Source organism: Mus caroli, chromosome 10 (genome assembly GCF_900094665.2).
Source record: "Mus caroli chromosome 10, CAROLI_EIJ_v1.1, whole genome shotgun sequence".
In the NCBI taxonomy this organism is placed as follows: domain Eukaryota; kingdom Metazoa; phylum Chordata; class Mammalia; order Rodentia; family Muridae; genus Mus; species Mus caroli.
In genome coordinates, this window is record NC_034579.1 from 11645783 (window position 1) to 11654023 (window position 8241).

The following is an 8241-nucleotide window of genomic DNA, read 5'->3' on the forward strand; positions in this document are numbered from 1 at the left end:
AGGAGTTACAGAGACAAAGTTTGGAGCTGTGACGAAAGGATGGACCATCTAGAGACTGCCATATCCAGGGATCCATCCCATAATCAGCTTCCAAACCAGATGCTGGTTTCGTTGATTTTTTTAATAGTTATTTTTGTTTCTATTTGGTTGATTTCAGCCCTGAGCTTGATTATTTCCTGCAGTCTATTCCTCTTGGGTGAATTTGTTTCTTCATGTTCTAGAGCTTTTAGGTTTGCTAGCAAGCTGCTACTGTGTGTTCTTTCTAGTTTATTTTTGCCAGCACTCAGGTCTGTGAAGTTTGCTCTTAGTTCTTCTTTCATTGTGTCCCATAAGTTTCGGAATGTTGTGGCTTCACTTTCATTAAACTCTAAAAAGTCTTTAATTTCTTCCTTGACCAAGGTATCATTGAGTAGAGTGTTTTTCAGCTTCCACCTGAATGTTAGCTTTCTATTATTTATATTGTTATTGAAGACCAGCCTTAGGCTGTGGTGATCTGATAGGATGCATGAGATAATTTTAATATTTTGTATCTTTTGAGGCCTGGTTTGTGACTGATTATTTTGTCAATTTTGGAGAAGGTATGAGAAGAAAGTAAATATCCTTTTCTCTTAGGGTAAAATGTTCTTTTGATATCTTTTAGATCCATTTGTTTTATAACTTTGTTAGTTTCACTGTGTCTCCATTTAGTTTCTGTTTGCAGGGTCTGTCCATTGATGAGAGTTGGGTGTTAAAGCCTCCCACTCCTATTGTGTGTGGTGCAATGTGTGCTTTGAGCTTTACTATAGTTTCTTTAATGAATGTGGATGCCCCTGCATTTGGAGTATAGATGTTCAGAATTGAGAGTTCATCTTAGAAGATTTTACATTTGATGAGTATGAAGTGCCCCTTATTTTCCTTGTTGATAACTTTGGGTTGGAAGTTGTTTTAAAGTTGAGGTACTCAGGTATCAGCTCATCACAGCTGTCCATGATGAACACATGATGGACATACATTTTGATGTTTTTCTTCTTTTTGTTGTTCTCAAAAAGGTCAAAGGGAGCTTGCTGGGGAAAGAAGAGCAATGCCCTGAAGTCCAACTGACCTTCTACAGAAAAGTGCTTGACTGTCAAGTGGTCCTCCGAATCATTGGTGAGGTTCTTATAGAATTCACCATACTCCTCTTGAGTGATGTCATCAGGATTTCTGGTCCAGATAGGATTTGTCTTGTATAGGTGTTCCTGGTCAATGTACTTCTCCTTGAACTTCCTTGTTTTCTTTTTCTTGTCTTTGCAGCTGTCATCTTCCTCATCAGATCCCACATCTTTAATATTAAGCTTCTCCTCATCCTCCTTATTTTCCTCCTCTTTCTCACCTTTCTCTTCCTCTGCCTCACCATCACTGATCTCCCGTTCCTTCTCCAAATAGAGGGTGATGGGATAGCCTAGGAACTGTGAATGTTTTTTCACCACTTCCTTGACCCTCCTGTCCTCTAAGTACTCTGTCTGGTTTTCTTTGAGATGAAGGATTACTTTCGTATTCTGGCCAATGGGCTCACCATGGTCTGCAAGGGGGGTGAAGGATTCACCAGCAGAAGACTCCCTGACATACTGCTCATTATCATTGTGCTGTGTGATCACAACCACTTTCTTTGCCACTAGATAGGCTGAGTAGAATCTAACACCAAACTGACCAATCATGGAGATGTCTGCACCAGCTTTGAGAGCCTCCATGAATGCTTTTGTGCCAGACTTAGCAATGGTTCCCAAATTATTAATGAGATTAGCCTTGGTCACGCCAATGCCGGTGTCCACCAAAGTCAGTGTGTGCTCCTGAGGGCTGGGGATGATGTCACTTTTCATCTCTCTCCCACTTGGAAGGGTCAGTCAGGTTCTCATACCGAATCTTGTCCAGGGCATCTGAAGCATTAGAGATCAACTCTCAGAGGAAAAGCTCCGTGTTTGAATAGAAAGTATTGATGATGAGGGACATGAGGTGGGCAATTTCTGCCTGAAAGGCAAAGGTCTCCACCTCTTCCTCAGCACTTCCTCAGACACTTGACGGGAAAGCCAAATAGTAGTACAAAGCAGGGTGGTGGGCCCGAACACGTCTGACTCGCACAACAAGCCTAGGCTGTGCGGGGGTGACTCGAGCACATTTTTTTTTTTTTAAAAACCCATGACTATATTTTGAACTGTACTCCCCCCTTTGCAATCTAGCAACTTCAGTATGCAGCTTCTTATAACGAGGCTCTATATTTATTGCAGCTGAGTTTTGTGCAGTGAGAGATTAGAATTTGGATTCATTCTGTTGGTATCCACTTTTCCCAGTGCCAGTCATTAAAGCCAGGGTGTATTTTTAGCATCTTTGGCAAAAATAAGTTATCTGTAGTTGCCAAGTCCTATAACTGGAACCTCTATTCTGTTTCACTGATATTTATTTCTGCACTGTTCTGAGTTTCCATCACTGTATCTCTGAGACTGTAACTTGAAATCAGGTACAATGATTCTCCCCATAGTCTCCTTACTATCCAGGGTTGCTTTAGCCGTCTTTGGTTCCATTCTTTCATATGAATTTTAAGATTATTTTTTTCTATACCTATGAGAAGTTACCATGAAATTTTGATTGGAATTTTATTTCATTTATAAAATGTTTTTAATGGCATTTTGACAATATTGATTGCTAGATCCAGCATGGCTTTGGTGGGGACAGAATAATTTGGTTCCTGCTCCTGGGACAGGGCCAGCAGATGTGGGCCTCCAAGAGTGAAGATGGATGGCTGTGGTGAAAATAAGGCTTATTTGTATAATAATGTACATATTTTATGTTCCTCTTTCTAGGAATGTTCTCCATGTTAGTGGTAATGACTTCATGATGATCAGAGACAGCATGAGGCAGAGAGGCGAAAGCATGACTAATATCTTAGCAAAAGCATAAATACTGGGACCTTCAAGATAGCCCCTTATGGCCATACAAAAGAACTCTAAAAACATGAGTTCAAAATATATAATTTCTCAACTATGTGTAATATTAAGATGAATTATGAATTATGAAGGGCTTCACAATCTAAAGAACAAGAGCAGCTGTGTTGTGAGCCAACTTGTCAGAAAGATACCAAGGAAGAAAATAAAGAGTTTGGGAATGGTGATCACAGGAGAGCCTACTCAGCTAAGTTTTTTTTTTTAATTAGATATTTTTTAATTTACATTTCAAATGTTATCCTCTCTCCTAGTTTCCCCTCTGAAAATCTCCAATCCCCTCCCCTACCCCCCTGCTCCTCAACCCACCCACTCCTGCTTCCTGACCCTGGCATTTCTCTATACTAGGGCATAGAACCTTCACAGAACCAAGGGCCTCTCCCCACATTGATGACCAAACTAGGCCATCCTCTGCTACATATACAGCTAGAGCCATGAGTCCCACCATGCTCACAGCCATCCATTGAATTGAGCACAGAGTCCCCAATGAAGGAGCTAAAGAAAGTACCCAAGGAGCTGAAGTGATTTGTAGCCCCCATAAGAGGAACAACAATATGAACCCCCAGAGCTCCCTGGGACTAAACCACCAATCAAAGAGTATTTGTTTGTTTGTTTGTTTGTTTATTTATTTATGTGTTTGTTTGTTTGTTTTTATGCTTACAAAGGCAGACAGATTCCTAAGTTCAGAGTTGGCATGAGAGAGAGCAGGGACGGTTAGACCAGGATGGGGTAGAAATGGTAATTTCAGGACGAGGTCCCACCCAGCTAGTTATTGTCTCTACTTTACAGACTCCGAATGCTTTTGCAATGTTAAAAGAAAAGTTGTGCTTGTTTCTCCTAAGAATTAAGGGGCAGGGATCACTCTGACTCTGATGTTGATTCATAGGATAATCAAAAGGAAACCTGAAGTCAATGAATAGAGTGGAATGATATGATAAGTCTGGGCTTTTGATCTGCAGGAGATGAACTAGCCAGAGAATATTTTAGAATAGCAAAAGAGAACTTCTTGAAGAATGGAATAAAATACAAGGAATAAAAAGAGAGAGCTATCTGGAGGTCTCCAGAGAAAGCAGAACAGAGGAAAATCATGCTGGAAAGCTGTTTCCAGAAGGGCAAAGGCTCCAAGCTTCAACCCACAACTTGACTTTGAGATGTGTGTTTTCGCTGTTTCCAGACACCCCAAGGTGAGGCTGGACCTTGACAATTTATTCTTTGTATCCACGAGAAACAAACAATCCAATTTAAAAATGGACCATAGAACTAAACAGAGAATTCTCAAATAAGAATAAAAAATTAGTTACTTTCTAATTTACGTAGCATTCAACATCATCGGCCATCAAGAACATGCAGAGTAAAACCGCTTTCAGGTCTCATCTACCTTCAGTTAGAACAGTCATCATAAAACATTTCAACAAATGTTGCTTTGGATGTGGGTAAAAAAGGGAGCTTGTATGATGTTGGTGAATGTATAAACTAGTACAGCCAGTTTGGAAATTTATAAACGACTTACACTGAAATAACAAGGCATAAATTATATCACTTGAATCATTTTTAAAAAATTGAGAGTTGATTTGGTGCTCAAATCCAAGCTTGGGTGCATACGTAGCTAAACATCCATTTACATGGTGATATCACTTAAGATTGAATAAATGCCATGTAATGCATTTATGCAAACATGTGTATACCTATTACACTTTTGTTAAAACAAATTCCAAAATATACTACTAAATTAAAACAAAAATTAGAACAAGAACGTAAAGAAAAAGACCCAACTTTTGTGTAAGGAAAGCTAGAACTATCAGAATGAAATTGCATCATTTAGAATAGATGTAAAGAAATTACAAAACTACATTGAAAGTAATACAAGTGCTTACTTGTGTCTTTATCCAAACAAAAAACAAACTATATTTACTCTAAAATATTTGTTCACTAATTTTATAAATGTTAGCAGATTTTCTGATCTACACTAATTAATACTGAACACTTTTCACCCTGGCACTCTCCCCTTGCCACTTTCTTAAAAATCATTTCCTCAAGCTCATCAATTTGTTTTATGATCCACTATGTCCATCTAGGTTCATCTGGATAGCCATATCTTTGGAGTTTCTTGTTAGAGATTGGTGGGTACACGACAATGATCCCTCTCCTAGATTCTGGCAGTAGCTGATATTTCAGTAACTCTTAAAAAGTAAATAGCAGATCCTTATGAATACTCCCCACTATATAACAAAGTTCAGGTAGAGCAAGTTTTGTGCAGGTCCAGTGCAGATAACCCCTGTTGTTTTGAATTCATGATCTCAAAGTCACCTAAGCCTTAAAGTAGGTAGAGTAAGTAAATGTCCCATTTTTCATTGCTAAACCCTTCAGGTAGCACTTATTCTCAGCATTGTGAGTTATGGGTTAACCACTATTCACTGCAAGAAAGGATCTCTGATTAAGGCTGAAACAGCATTTCTCTGTCATATGAGCATTTATCTATCAAAAATATATAGTAGGCAGTTGAATGCTTTGGTCAGTTTAGTCAGATAATAGTATCAGATTCCTCACTGTGTCCGTGACCTCACAACCATAAGTTGTTAGTTAAGCTCGCAATAACGTTCATAGATTCCGTCATGTGGAGTGCTCCTCTACCCTTACCAGGAAGCAGTTTATTATTCCCATAAAACTTGTGCGACTGTAACACAGGGGATCATATCTAGTTCACTAATTGGATCTGCCATTGGAAATGGGTTAGACCACTAACATCTTTTTCTCTCTAGCTGCTTATGTTCACACTCACAAAGTCTATTAGCCTTAGCTAGCACGGTCTCTTCAGTGGAGAAGAATAAAAGCAGAAAATCATGGCTGCCCAATATGCAAAGAATAAGGTATGGGTGATAGCTTAGCCCTAAGCAAAACATTTTAATCCTCTCTCTAAGGTTCAGGAAACATAGAAGGCATAACAAAACCAAGTCAGAAGAAGGGCTGTCAAATGTCATCCATGACATATTTATTACAATCATGAACTCACAACTGTCATTTACTGGGAATAGGCATGACAAGACTAGTACTCTCAATAGTCAATCATGAGTCCTGAAAGAGGTCAAAGTGTTACATTCTTCCCTGCTGTATTATCAGCTACTTAAAGATTCTGGGACAGGATAGTCATTGTCTGCAGATATGTCCTCACAGCTGAGGCAAGAGGGCTCCAGTGGCTATGTTTAAATGCAGGACACACAGACAAGCTTTGTCAAAATCAAGGTTCAGCCAATCATAATACAAATTTGATGAATATATGAGACTGTTAAGGAAGAAATTTAATATAAATATGTATCTCCATTGTAGTGTAAATTTATGTGTATTTATCAAAAGAAAGACTTGCACCTCACTTTGTAGATGGCTGCTCACTGAATTTCATGATCCAAACCACGCACCCTGATTCAGGATACAGAGTGGAGAAGATCTCTTTCAATGGTTTGGCATGTGTCACCCAGAACTGATCAGTGCTGATCATAGTCATAAGGATGCAGTCCTCAATAGCATAAAAACTTACATTGAAACCCTATGAGATCAAAATCTCTGAAGTATAAAACTTCAAAAGATCAGAGTATCAAAAGTTACAATCTTGGGAGCTTAATCTTATAATCTGAAGAGTCTAAATCTTGAAAACCAAAATGCACATTTTTTTTAAGTTACATAAGGTGTAGAAAGTCAGATCCTGTGGAAAGGATTACTGTGTTTGTAATTGTGCAAACTTATTCGGTCTTATGCTCTTCTAATCCTTCATGCAAAAGACCATGTCTCACTTCAAAAAACATCTTATCCAAGGATAAAAAGAAATGCTCAAGCTCAGTGACCTTATGAGCCACATTCCTGCTGATGAAGGGATTTGGACAGAGTTCCAGAACACAAGAACTAGTGAAATGTGAAATCTTATTAGTTATAAACTTCAGTGTTAAAGACTGTTTTCTCATGTCACTAAAATAAATATAAAATGTAGCACATACTGTGCCTTAGATAATATGAGGTACTTTCATAATTGTTCCCAATATTTTTAAAATTTAATAGATAAATTGATTATATTAATGACTATCCAAGTCAATTAAATTAATTAATTAATATAAAAACAATTTAAAAATATTTAGGATTTTTAATCCAAAAATAAAAATAAAATCAAGTGATATAACAAATACTTGAGTACTTATGAGGCTTTTAATATTTTGATAGAATATTCAAACCATAATGACAGATTTGGAATTTAGGCAGGTTCAAAGTTTCTCATAATAAACTTAAAAGCTTGAGCAATATGTTTTATTTTTTTTCTAACTAGACTAGAATATTTGTGAGAAATTTCAAATTTAAATTGGCTACATGATATTACCTTAAGAAAAATGAATGAATGAATGAATAAATAAATAAATAAATAAATAAATAAATAAATAAATAAATAAATGTTATTTGGACTTATTAAAGGGGCATGCTTCTGTACTCACAGTAATTATAAACCAATCTCAAGTATATAATAAGATGGTGTCTCAAAAGTCAATAAATATCAAACATAAAACAATTTTGTCCTCTAAATCATTCCTTTCATCTTATGAAATTCAAAGGACCATTAAATTAATCAAAGGCATATTGGTCTGCAGAAGTTCTCTTAAGTTGCAAAATAGTGGAAAAAATGTGTGTACTAGAATAAAAGATATCCATTAATTTTTTGATTTCTTTATTTTTAGTCGTGTGTTTGGTCCATGCCCCTGAGTGTGCATATGTGTGTGCCAGGGCATTATGAAGATCAGAGGACAACTTGCAAGAGTCATTTCTGTCATTCAACCAGATGAGTTATTGAGAGCAAACTCAGGTCTTTAGATTGGAAGCAATGTCCCTGCTCCACTGTGTTACTTTTATTCAGTATATTTATAAAATTATGAATATTACATATTTATGTTATATTTCTGCAAAATTTTGTGTAGAAGTAATAATAAAATGTATCCTATATAGCTAAAATTAATCTGTTCCAGAGAACATATGGAAAATATGAAATATTAATTAAGAAAGCTCAGGTGTCATTCAAATAATAGTTAAATGTCAAAAAGAGAATCACCAAGTGAGAAACCTTTAGCTCAGTGGTAGAGCATTTGCATAAAGTTTACTATGCCCTAATTTGGAACGCCAGTATTCAAAATAAAACAAAATATAACCAACACCTAATAGAACCTAAACACCAAGCACTAGCTATGTTATGGTACAATACAAAGGCCTAATGGAGATAATACTGAAATTGTACTAGATCCTGTGTAGTGTCCACACA

At 36.9% G+C, this 8241-nt stretch overlaps 1 pseudogene across 1 annotated transcript in view; it reads right to left on the bottom strand.

The window, feature by feature from the left end:
- The window catches only part of LOC110303420, a 14272-nt pseudogene extending 7825 nt beyond the window's left edge, over positions 1-6447 (bottom strand). The window contains exons 1-2 of the transcript XR_002378922.1: positions 6368-6447; positions 907-2020 (exon numbers count right to left, since the gene is read on the bottom strand). The product of XR_002378922.1 is annotated as a heat shock protein HSP 90-beta pseudogene (transcript). The remainder of the gene's footprint in view (positions 1-906; positions 2021-6367) is intronic.
- Positions 6448-8241: the final 1794 nt, after the last annotated feature.